Raw genomic sequence first — 12,027 nt, 5'->3', positions numbered from 1 at the left:
ACCAGCTCCACTGTAATCAGGTGTCGCAGCACACCCGGATGGCACTCGGCTATCCGGGTGGGACCCCGATGATGAAGCATGTCACCAACTAGGTTGGTGAGTGAGGGGTCTTCTATAAGAAAGGATAAATCTTTCCTTTCAGTGCACCTCTCTTTATCTCTGAGGTATTGAATTACCTTTGAAGGTGTACTCCTTCCATTGTTTGATTGAGTCAAAAAGCAGACAAAGCCAAGAGCTCCATCCATGTGGGCGTTTTAGTGCCTGGTAAAAGGCATAAGGGACAGAACACACACAGCTGATTCATGTTCTTTAAACTATCACACCACATCACGGCCATCTCTCAAACTCAATCACACCACAATCTTCACATAAGGGCATTCCAGTCCCTCAACCCGAGAAATCTCAACAACATCAGAATCCACAACAAACACACAAAATCCACAACAGACTCAGCATTCCTGCATGCTGCCAATATAGCAGATCTGATCTACTCCAGCAAACTTAATTTTATCTTCAGAAAAGAAACTTGTTTCACCTTGATATCCACCAATTTCTTGAATGTCCTAATCACTCTAAGCTACAGCCTCAAATATGCAGATATACCAAACCACTTAGGAGTGGGCGTCACAGAACTCAATCAGATGCCCTGGTCATGCACACAACAGCAACTGACCACCCAGACCCACTCTATTTTCAACAGTGATACAGCTACATTTATCACAACTTCCACAAGCTCTACAAACAACATTGTACAAACAACAGCTAGGTCTTTGGTTTAGTTGGCTTTAAACAGATGACAGAACTGCAAAAGCCATAACAGATACTTTCCTCAACCTACTGGCAATTATGGACATCACCCAGCTCATCACTTAGCTCACCCACAGCAAAGAACTGGACTCCAGCACTGATGTTATGCCTATCAAACTTAACTGTACAAAGAATAAGCCATCTGTACTGTGGTACACTATAAGACAACAGGAAAGGAAATGCGACAATCGGAAATGAGTCTTTAGACTTGGACAGTATTGAATGGTAGTTAAGGAATGAATTGCAATGCGTTAGACAGGAGTTCCAGCTTTGGGTATGTCAGAGTATGAGCAGTTTGCATCATAAGATGTTAATGCCAGATCATTTCTGTATTTAAGGGGGAATAGCAGGGACATAGGGGCAATCAGAACAGTTTTTAGTTATTTTGAATAATGCTTTACGTTTGCAATCTACATCTAATTAGTAGCTCGCTTTGGAACTAAAAATGTATTGTGTACCGTGATTGTTAGAAATGGGGGTCTCTAGTTGGCAGAGGTAGGTACCTTTGCCCAAATAGGGACCCTTACTTCTAGTCAGGGTAAGGGGATACACACTTTAGATAACCCCTGCTCACCCCCTCGGTAGCTTGGCACGAGCAGGCAGGTTTATCCCAAAGGCAATGTGTAAAGTATTTGTACCAACACACACAGTAACCCAGTGAAAACACCACAAAAGGACATTCAATCGGTTTAGAGAAAAAAAAGTATCTTTCTCTAAACTCAACAAGACAAAAACGGCAAAAATCTAACATACACAATTAAAAATATGTTTTTAGAAAGGTTATTGCAAAAATAAAGCTTGTAGAAAAAAATACCTCCACCTGGGGCTGTTGTGATGTCGTGACAGCAATAAATCCAATGTACGACGCAGACCACGAGAAGCACGGCGTCAGGCACAGAGTCACACAGACCTCCAAACAAACAGTACCTTGGAAACTAAGTCTGTGACGATGTACGGCGTCGTGGAAGTGAGGCGTCGGTGTCGAGGTCGAGGCCGGCTCCCTGGCTGCCATGGCTGAGGTTAGGCGTCATGTCCACGAAGAGGTGACGTGTTGAGCCCAGGACAGGGGAACACGGTTGCGTTGGCAGTGAGGCATCGGTTCCGGTGACGATGCGAAGTCAGCGAGTTCGTGGAGTCACACTCAGCGGTTATCAACGCTGCGAAAACAGAATGAAGGCACTGACGATGATGGAGTCGGTGTGAGCTCTGGCGTCGGGCAACAGCCGATAACTGCAGGCGTCTGTAGGCGTCAGAGCTGCAGTGCAGGCCAGATAGTACGTTGTTCACTGCACGAACAGTGCCCCGGGCCTCAGTACAGGTGGTGGCGTCGCTGACGGCATTCAAAACAGGTTTTCTTGCTTCTCTTAGGTGTCTTCGAGTTCCCAACAGCAGGAACAACCTCCATAGGCCCAAAACTGGAATATGCACCTCCTGGCAGGTCAGAACTCCCAGCAAGAGGGTTCATGGGGGGCTGGAGGTGAAGTCTTTGTGTCCTTGAGACTTTAGAAAAGGAGGCCAGTACATGTCGAGGCCCTTGGAGATCTTCTTCAAGCAGGTTCAAAGCAAAGTTCCAGTCTTTGTCCTCTCCTTGGCAGAAACAGCAACTGCAGGCCAACCCCACACAGCACACAGCAAAGGGGCAGTACTCCTACTCACAGCTCCTCAGCTTTTCTCCTTGCCAAAGGTCCCTCTTGAGTCCAGAACGAATCTAAAGTTCAGGGGTTTTAGGTCTAATACTTATACCCCAAAATGTCTTTGTTCTCTTTGTGCAAGGGTCTCTGAGCCCAGTCCAAACCAGTTCTGTCCTCTCTTGTGCAGCTGCCCGGCAGGAGGGAGAGACAGCATTGTATAAGGCAGACAGACCCTATTCAGGTGCAAGGGAAATCTCCTCCCACCACTCTAAATGCAGACCGGGCCTTATTTGGGTGCTAGTGAGAACTCCTACCCCTACTCTGAATGCAGCCCAGGTCTATTCAGCCCAGACAGTTAATACACAAATAAGCAGAGGCACACAGACTGGTTATACTAGAAAATGCCTACTTTCTAAAAGTGGTGTTTTCAAACACACAATTTAAAAAACACATCTTTATTAAAATATGTGTTATTGAATTCTGAGTTCAGAGAGCCTAAACTTTATTTCTCTATCTTGTTCCAATGGGAAGTTATATTTCTAAGATGTTATATATAAACTCCCATTCTATCCTATGGGGCAAGATAGCCTTTCAATAGTGAATAACGGAATTAGCAGCATTTCACTATCAGGACATTTCACACACACCAGTACATGTCCTACCTTTCACATACACCACACCCTGCCCAGAGGGGTACCTTGGGCCTACCATAGGGGTGCCTTACATGTAAGAAAAGGGAAGGTTAGGGCCTGGCAAGTGGGTGCACTTGCCAAGTCGACATTGCAGTTAACAACTGCGCACAGACACTGCAGTGGCAGGTCTGAGTTAGGGCTACTTATGTGGGTGGCACAATCAGTGCTGCAGGCCCACTAGTAGCATTTGAATTACAGGCCCTAGCACACTTCAGTGCACTTTACTAGGGACTTAACAGTAAATCAAATATGTCAATCATGGATACCCAATCATGATAACAATTTATACAGAGAGCATATGCACTTTAGCACTGATTAGCAGTGGTAAAGTGCCCAGAGTCCTATAGCCAACAACAACAGGTCAGGAAAAAATAGGAGGAAGAAGCAAACAGTTTGAGGATAACCCTGCAAAAGGGGCCAGGTCCAACTGTGATGTTTGCTACTTTGAGGATGTGCAGGTCAGCTAGGGATGTTGGTTCAAGCCATGCATTTGCAGGTTTGAAGCTATTTCTTTTGTTAGCTTCCAGTTGCGGAATACACTAAGATTCAGCATATTTAGGTTTGACCTTTTTCAAGTGCAAAGGTGTATGGGAATCTACAAAGGCCTGGAGGGCACAGTTTATGTGGAGAAAAGTGGATTACAAGGGGTTGCAGAAGGAAGTTAAATCAGTCTTTGGCTCTGAAATTCTTAATTCAGAGTATTAATATTGCAGATTATTTTGAGGGCCTAAGTATAGCAATATGAATAGGATTATCCAAGTGATAGGCCAATCTAGAAGTGGGTATTGGCAAGGCAGTTCAGGATTTACACAGGTAAAGAGGTTGCCTTTAGAACGTGAGGAACTGTGATACAAGGCATCAATTTGATGAAAACATCAATGGTGAGAAAATAATCTCTTGTTCTTTGCTGTTTTGATGACCGAGGAGAAAAAAATAGACAAGGTATGTGTAGTAAGAATGAGAGAAGAATGCTGAGGAGCAGACATTGGAGAAGCCAGCAATAAAGTATTTGCTGTATTCATGTGAGCAACAGATGAGATGAATTGCATTACTGAAGGTGAGATGGGATTGGCTTGGATGGAGACTGACTTGGATGCAGATCCTATGGATGATGGTAATGCCACCTCAGGTATTGCCTGTGCATGGTTGATGGAGAATGGCATGTCAGTATAAGAAGGAGCCTCTTGTGGTATGATAACACACATTTTTTGCAAACTGGTATTGCTGATTGTTGATGTCTGCACACTGGGGTACTGCTGTCCTAGCTCCAGTGTATGTGTTATGACTCCTACAACAGGATACAATTGGCTAATTTCCAATTGACATATTTAACTTTTCAGTAAAGCTAAAGTATATAGCACAGGACAATACATCAATGGCATGAAAAGCAATGTCATCTGTGGACTGCATCACTTGTTGGGCCATCCTCTAGAATCACTAAACAAACATGGCTTTAGTCCTTCCTGAGGTACCTGACTCCTACAGCTTTCAATGCTGCAGGTGAACCTGTCAAAATAACCCTTTTCAACAGGAAAAAACCCTACTTTTAAATATTAAATAAGTTACTTCTAAGTAGGCCTTGTAGACCACATGGTAGGATGCCTTATATTTAATGTTGGTGTAAGAAACTGTGTTTTTGGTTCAGGGGGTGTGAGCACTCCTCAAGCAACAGCCACAATTCCTCTTAGGGTGAACCACAAAAGTCATTAAATTAACCTGTGCTTAACCTTCTGGTAGCTTGGCACAAAAGCAGGCAGGCTTAACTCAGTGGCAATGTGTAAAGTATTTATGCAGCATACAAGCAGTAATAAAGTGAAAACACAACAGAAAAAAAATCCTAATTTAGAAAAAAACAAATTTGTTTTTCATAACTATTTTTAGACCATAACGACAAAAATCAAATCAGTAGAACTGAAGATACTAAATTTTGAAGTTTTTGATAAAAGTAGCACCAAAAGGTGCAAGACACCAACTGAGGCTATCTGGTCATGATGTCCCAGGACAAAGTCACAAGTTCAGGCTGACCACAAAGGTGCACAGGCTGGGCACGGGAGCAAGTTTGACTCTCTGAGAGTTATACCTTATGTTCTTGGTGCGAGGTCTGCACGATGTTGCTTTGCGAGGATTTACATAGTTTGGCATAAATTCCGATAAAACTGTGCAGCAAGGCTGTGCATCGCCTGGCATCAGTTCCGATTAAGCTTTTAACTGTGCTGCGAGGCTTTGCTGGACTCCGTTTCACTTTGCATCAGTTCCAATGAAGCTGGCAGATATGCAGTGAGGCTTTGCGGGGCTTGGTGCTGTTCAAGGTTGGTTCCGGTGAAGCTTTCAGCTGTGCGACGAGGCTTTGCAGGACTTTGCGTCCCTGGGCATTGGTTCGATGAAGCTTGCAGCTGTGCAGTGAGGCTTTGCATATGGAACCGTAAGTTAGGCCAGGAAGAGTTCTGTCTAATACCAGCCCAGGGTCCATGACCTGCGGAGGCACTCTAGGGATCAGGAACTCACTCCAGCAGAGGCTAGCAGGGCTCAGGCAGGTCCAGCTGCAGGTCAGCTGGGCAGTTGAAAGGAGGCCTCAGGATTCATATGTGTCCCTTTTCATGAAATGGCCAGCTGGCCGGTAGAAAATGGAACTGGACTGGATCCTGGTTGTGGCCCCTAAAAGAGTGAGTTCTGGCTCCTACGATATGTCCCTAAAGTCCTGGGAGCCTTAGAATTGACCAAGAGGAGCTGCTCCAGAAACACTGAAAAGTTTGGACTTCTCACCCAGCAGCTATCTAGCTTCATAGTTACCTTCTCAGATACAGCCTTCGACCTTGCCTGACTGGAGGATTTCCACTTCCATTTCAGAGAACATGTAAGAGAAAAAAATCTTTGACCAAGCTTGGGTTATCCGACCCATACTCCATCACCGTCACCCTGAAATTGCATCTAGGTCACAGTAAAACAAAAACAGTGACTAGTGACCTGCCTTTTTCTTTTTATAGATACTGTTTACCTTACATCTTTAAGAATTCATATCCCCAGTTCCCTTTATTGGATTTTTGTCACATTGCATGACCTTGTGTTCAGAAAGCCATTTATGGACATGGGTGCGAAAGTAGATGATATGGTGTTATGAGATATGGGATTTTTGTATTTCATTTATTGGCATAGACAACATTTTCATAATATGAAAGATTATTGTATGGGGGTGAGAAAGAGAAAGGTTTGTGTAGTGAATCCAGGATACTGACACAAAAGGCATCAAGACGTCTTATCTAGATCGTATAGGGGAGTGGAGAAGTATTGAATAACCAAGTCTAAACCGGTCCAAAGAGAGGATTCACTGTAGATGCCCCATTTGTAACTTTGACCCTCAACTATTAGACCAGGGCTTAAAGCCTTTGGACGCTGATTGAAAAGGAGACAAGGGAAGAGGCATGTAATGCTAACTGGAGCAGTTTTCATCTCAACTGGCTTTGGGACCAAATTCTAGTGGCAGGTCGACAGTAGACTGACTTTAGTACCCACACTCCACTCAAATGGCACCTCCAGCAGTTCTGATAAGTTTATCTGGGTATTGCAAGAGCTGTTGAAAAGATGGCCACCTACCAATCACAAATGATTAGCCAAATGTCATCATTGGAACCAAGCAAAATAGTAGAGACTTCTCAGAAGGAGTTACAATTCAAGTAATCCAGTGCAGCATGGCTTTGGTCCGTTGGTCAATATGTCTAGCTCCCTCACCATATATTTTGCTTAGTGCTAGAGTACTTGTATCACTTGACTGTGTAATTTGACAATGCAAAAGTGCCAGTGTATTTGTATTCTATTCATAATGCCATCTCCCCAATTCTGGAGATACCAGTGCTGGGCCTTACATTACGGTATCATAGTTTTCTGGCCAGTTTCTTGTTAGAAATCAATGGGCTTGATGTACACAACTTTTTTCCCCCAGACAAGTCACAATATTCTAAAGATACATTGCATGGAGAAAACTGCTTTCAGGATTGCAATATGCCGGTCATTGCCCTTCGGAAGAAAGAGGGGGCATGAAAGAGGCCATCTCACTCCTTCAAAATCAGAATGTCATGTATCAGAGCTTTCTATCAGCAATTGCAAATCACTCTCTAGATGTGATCAAAATATGAAAGCTGTCCCTTTCAGAAAGAGGGAGAACACAATGGTCTAGGAGACCACTGCATGCTGCCCCCACTGCCATTCAATTTTTTTCATCCAGTCCATACGTGTTGAAGGGTAGGAATAAAACAATTAGGCCTTTTGGGAAAGCAAAAACATAGATGGAAGTTTGCTGTCCCTCAATGCCGCCATTTTCTGCATTCACAGCCCATTAAGTTGGATTCATAAACAAAAGTCCCTCTGATTAATAGTAATGGGGCAGAAATCTGCAAATCCTACCAAATTAAAATGTTGTGCTGCAACAGAGTAGCACATAAGTTGCAGTGCAAAATGAAGGGTCGGTTGCAAAAGTTTGCAAAAACACCAGGGGCCAGATGTACAAACATTTAGAATATCAATTTCCAAATAGCATTTTTTTCTGAATAACTATTTGGCAATCGGTATTTTTGATGTATGTAAGTCATATTTTTAAATTAGGGGTTCCTAGTGGGTCACAAAGGACAAGTTACTTACCTTCAGTAACGCCTTAGCTGGAAGAGACATAATCGAGCTGCAGATTCCTTACCGTGGAACTTACAGGCGTCAGGCTGGATCTGAACCATTTTTCTTAGCAGTACCCCTGTGCAATGGTAGGTGGTGTCGGTTGACTCTGCGTGATGTCATCGATGTTGTGTTCGTTGTTGTCATGACATCGGCATTGTCGAAATAATCACCACTCTGGAGCACTGACATCAGTAATTTTCAAAACTTTCTACGCCAGAAGCACAGAGCCATGAAGTGACTGACCTAGGTGTGAAAAAAGAGCTAGGGCCCTGAAGGGCAGCAGACCTGACACTAAAAGACAATTCCGCAGTGCGAGGAGGATGGGTGGTTGGTAAGGAATCCGCGGCTAGATCATGTCCTTCCTTTGCTCCCACGTACCCTATAAAGAGTTGGTCATCCACTCAGAACTCTTTTGAGCGATCAAGGTAGAATGACAACGCTCTTTTTGGGTCCAGACGGTGGAGACGCTCCTCTTCTTTGGAAAGGTGCGGAGGTGCATAGAAAGTGGGCAGAATAACGGACTGTCCCAGATGGAAGGGAGTTACACCCTTGGTCAAAAAAGATGCCCTAGTACATAGCACCAATTTGTCCGGGAAGACCGTCAAGTAAGGAGGCGGTGAAGACTGTGCCTGTAGTTCTCTCACCCTCCTGGCAGAGGTAATTGCCACCAAAAAGGCTGTTTTGATAAGCAACCGTGGAGGACAGTTATGCAGCGGCTCAAACGGTGTGCACATCAAGAAAGTAAGGACACACTGAAGGTCCCATTGTGGCATTGGAAAGGGAGAAGGGGGGAACAAGTGGGTTAACCCATTCAAAACCCTCTGCACCAGAGGGGACTTAAAAAAAAGAAGGCTGACCTGGCAGCCAAAGAAAAGCCAAGAAGGCCGAAAGGTAGCCCTGTAAAGTGCCCAAAGCAGAGCCCTGCCAGTCCAAGGAAAGGATGAGCTGAGCTTCTTCGGCCAACACACATTAGGGAAGCCAGCGGGCCGCTGTATTGCATTTTGAGCAGGGCTAACGTATTGCCGGCAGGTTCTTGAAGAAAACATAACGCATAAATCTTGCGTGGAGTGGCGGCTTGGTATAGGTATTTCAGTTTTACTATCCGGGGGACGACGAGTCCTGACCAGAATCTGTAGTAGAGTCCAGGACAGTGAACATTCACTTGCTTGTTTGTGTCTTCGGTAATTCGTGCTCCGTGGCTGTATTTTGTGACCACGGGGCCCTGGGTTATTCACGGCAAATGAGTTTGCATGCAATGTGATTACACTGTACAATTAGGCATCAGACAATTGGCACACAGTTGTGTGGTGCGAACAGTGCACATGCAGAACAATAACAGCCAACACAATAACAGTAATATGTTGGTGGGTATATGAGCCTTCAGGTCCTCTGTAAGAAACTAAGCTTTGCTTAACCACCTGGTAGCTTAGCACAGAGCAGTCAGGCTTAACTTAGGGGCAATGTGTAAAGTTGTTGTGCAACACTGAAAGCTGTAATACAGTGAAAGCACCACACAAAAAGATAATTCGCTATCCTAATGTTGCAAAAAGGGATCCTATGGGTAGAAATCAATTCTTAGGGGTAAGAACAAGCACTCTGAAACTATACTGCCTATCAGCATGGATGGCTTGTGACTACTGTACCTTGTAGTAGTCTGTCTTAGGTGACATTACTTATACACTAATTTAAACGCATATGATCAATTATTTCGGGTAATGGGTGTGTGGTGTAAAGTGCACCGACACTATACTGGTATGAAGAGAAAAGTATCGGGGCTCTCGTAAAGGGGCTATTGCAGCAGGCACCATTAATTGTCACCACCAGCGCAGTCAAGTACAGTACCCACACAGCTACTAGCCATTACATGGCTGCAAGTGGGATAATTTAGATGGTTCAACACCCCAAATCTATAAGGATGCTCGGGCGACAGTTATCGAACGGATAGGTATTTACAAGGACTCTGTTACATTTGTTCCATCTGTGAAACGGTCTAACAAACTGATGGATGCATAACTTAATGCATTAAACAAGCAGCAAGTTTAGGCGTGACAAACCAGCTTCCAGTCCCCGCAAAGTTGAAGGTTTTCTTATTTTAAATGGCATCATAGCGTGATGCGCTGGCTAACTCTCTTTCAAGAAACGGTATCATGATTAAACTCACTTTGTTCATAGTAGCTACGGCATATGCAGATGAACAAGGGAGGCAGAGCAACCACGGACTGAAATTCTGTTCAGGATCTCCCTGGGGATTACGTAGATGATAGGGTTCATTGGTCCAGCGGACCTTTAGATAGCAGGGTCCGCTAGATGGCACACGGGACAGGGAGGCACAGTCAGCGGGTGAGGGGATGTGACACACCCCTACCAGGGGCAGTAATGAGAGCGGACGGCAGGTAAGCCTGAAAAAACCCAGGCGCCAGTTGGTTAGCAGGGTTGAAGTGACCAATTGACAGAGGCCCCCTGGATGTGCCACAAGGTTAAAAGGGCGTGGAGGAACCCCCCTTGAAGTGATCAATTGTCTGGGGGCCCCTGGGTGTGCCACAAAGGTGAAAAGATTTAGCCCCCCTTGAAGCGAACGATTGCCGGTGGGGCCACAAGATTAAAAGAGTGGGCGGGGGGGGGCCCTCCCCAAGAGGCATGTGCCTTCCTCTCTGGTTGTTTCCCCAGAGATTATACAGACAACAGGGTTCATCCGTCTAGGGAGAAAGAAACGTGTTCCTCCTGAACGTTGCAAGAATACTTGAGCTGCGGGTTAACTAGTTGTGGAGGGAGCTGTCGGTGGTTGGTAAACCACCTCCAGTGCGACGGGGAGTTACGAGGTTGAACAAGAAAAATAAGTTACTTACCTTCTGTAACGCTTTTTCTGGTGGATACAGTATCTGTCTGTGGACTCCTCACCTGTTGAAAACCCCATGTGCAGCATTCCACTGAAACATTTTTTCATAGCTCTCCCATGTCGACAAGGGCATCACAATGGAACTGTTCGCTGCAACTCTGCGTGACGTCATCAGAGTCATAAGAAGACCTCGTTGGCGTGCTAATATCAGTTCCACCCATTTTTTCAGTGCCTTTGAGGCAAACTGGTTAACCGGCAACATTTCCACAAGTATACGACTTGTACAACATTTCTTCAAGTATACATAGAATACCATATAAAGTAGAAGGAAATTCTAAACTAGAGACATTTCCTAGTGATAAGTATCACAAAATCTTGAATAACAATGAAATACAAGAATTTCATGTCAAAAATCTTTTTGGTATAATAGGTAGGCAACAGGGAGGCGGGTGGGTCAGTTAGGAATCCACAGGCATATACTGTATCCACCAGAAAAAGTGTTACCGAAGGTAAGTAACTTGTTCCTCTGATGGATACATCTGCCTGTGGATTCCACACCTTTTCAATTGAATCCCCAAGCAGTCCCGCTCCCGGAAGGAGGGTGCCCACCTACATATAGCAAAAAATCATGAAACACAGAACGTGCAAAGTGGCCGTCCCTCCACACCTCCGAGTCTAAGTAGTAATGCATCGCAAAAGTGTGGAGAGAGGCCCAATTTTCCACCTTGCAGATGTCTACAAAAGGGACAGCTCTAGCCAAAGCCGAAGAAGAAGGCTCTGGTGGAATGAGCTTGCATACCTTCAGGAGGCTCCTTGGCCAAGGCGTAGCAGATCTTGATGCAGAGGATGATGCACCTAGAAAGCGTTCTCTGGTGGACAGCCTTGCCTTTCATTTACCCCACATAAACAACAAAGAATTGGTCGTCCAGCCTGAAGTCTTTAGACCTGTCCAGGTAGAAGCTGACCGATATATTAGGGTCCTGTCGATGAAGTCTCTCCTCCTCCTTAGAAGGATGAGGGGGAGGATAGAATGTGAGTAAAGTGATAGATTGTCCTAGGTGGAAGGGAGTGACCACCTTAGGCAGGAAAGCAGCTCTGGTCCTAAGAACCATCTTATCCGCATGAATAAACGTGAAAGGAGGCTTAGAACTAAGAGCCTGTAGCTCACTAACCCTCCTGGCAGAAGTAATCGCAATCAAAAAAATTGTCTTGAATGAGAGAAGTGACTGACTGACTGACTGAAAGATTTATAAAGCACACTTTGCCGTGGCGTCTTGGCGCTGGGTGAGTATGATGCAGACAACAACAGATCTTAAGACCTTGGAAAGAGCCAGGTCTTTATCCTTTTCCTAAAAAAGGCCCTATTTGATTCTAACCTGATTATCTCAGGGAGGGAGTT

At 44.8% G+C, this 12,027-nt stretch overlaps 1 protein-coding gene across 1 annotated transcript in view; it reads right to left on the bottom strand.

Moving 5' to 3' along the window:
* The window catches only part of RGS7BP (regulator of G protein signaling 7 binding protein), a 655,650-nt gene that overhangs the window by 119,596 nt on the left and 524,027 nt on the right, over positions 1-12,027 (bottom strand). The window lies entirely within an intron of this gene.

The sequence above is a fragment of the Triturus cristatus genome, chromosome 2_1, assembly GCF_964204655.1.
Source record: "Triturus cristatus chromosome 2_1, aTriCri1.1, whole genome shotgun sequence".
Classification (NCBI taxonomy): domain Eukaryota; kingdom Metazoa; phylum Chordata; class Amphibia; order Caudata; family Salamandridae; genus Triturus; species Triturus cristatus.
Note: the sequence above shows the minus strand (reverse complement) of the source record. Positions and strands in the feature narration are given on the sequence as shown.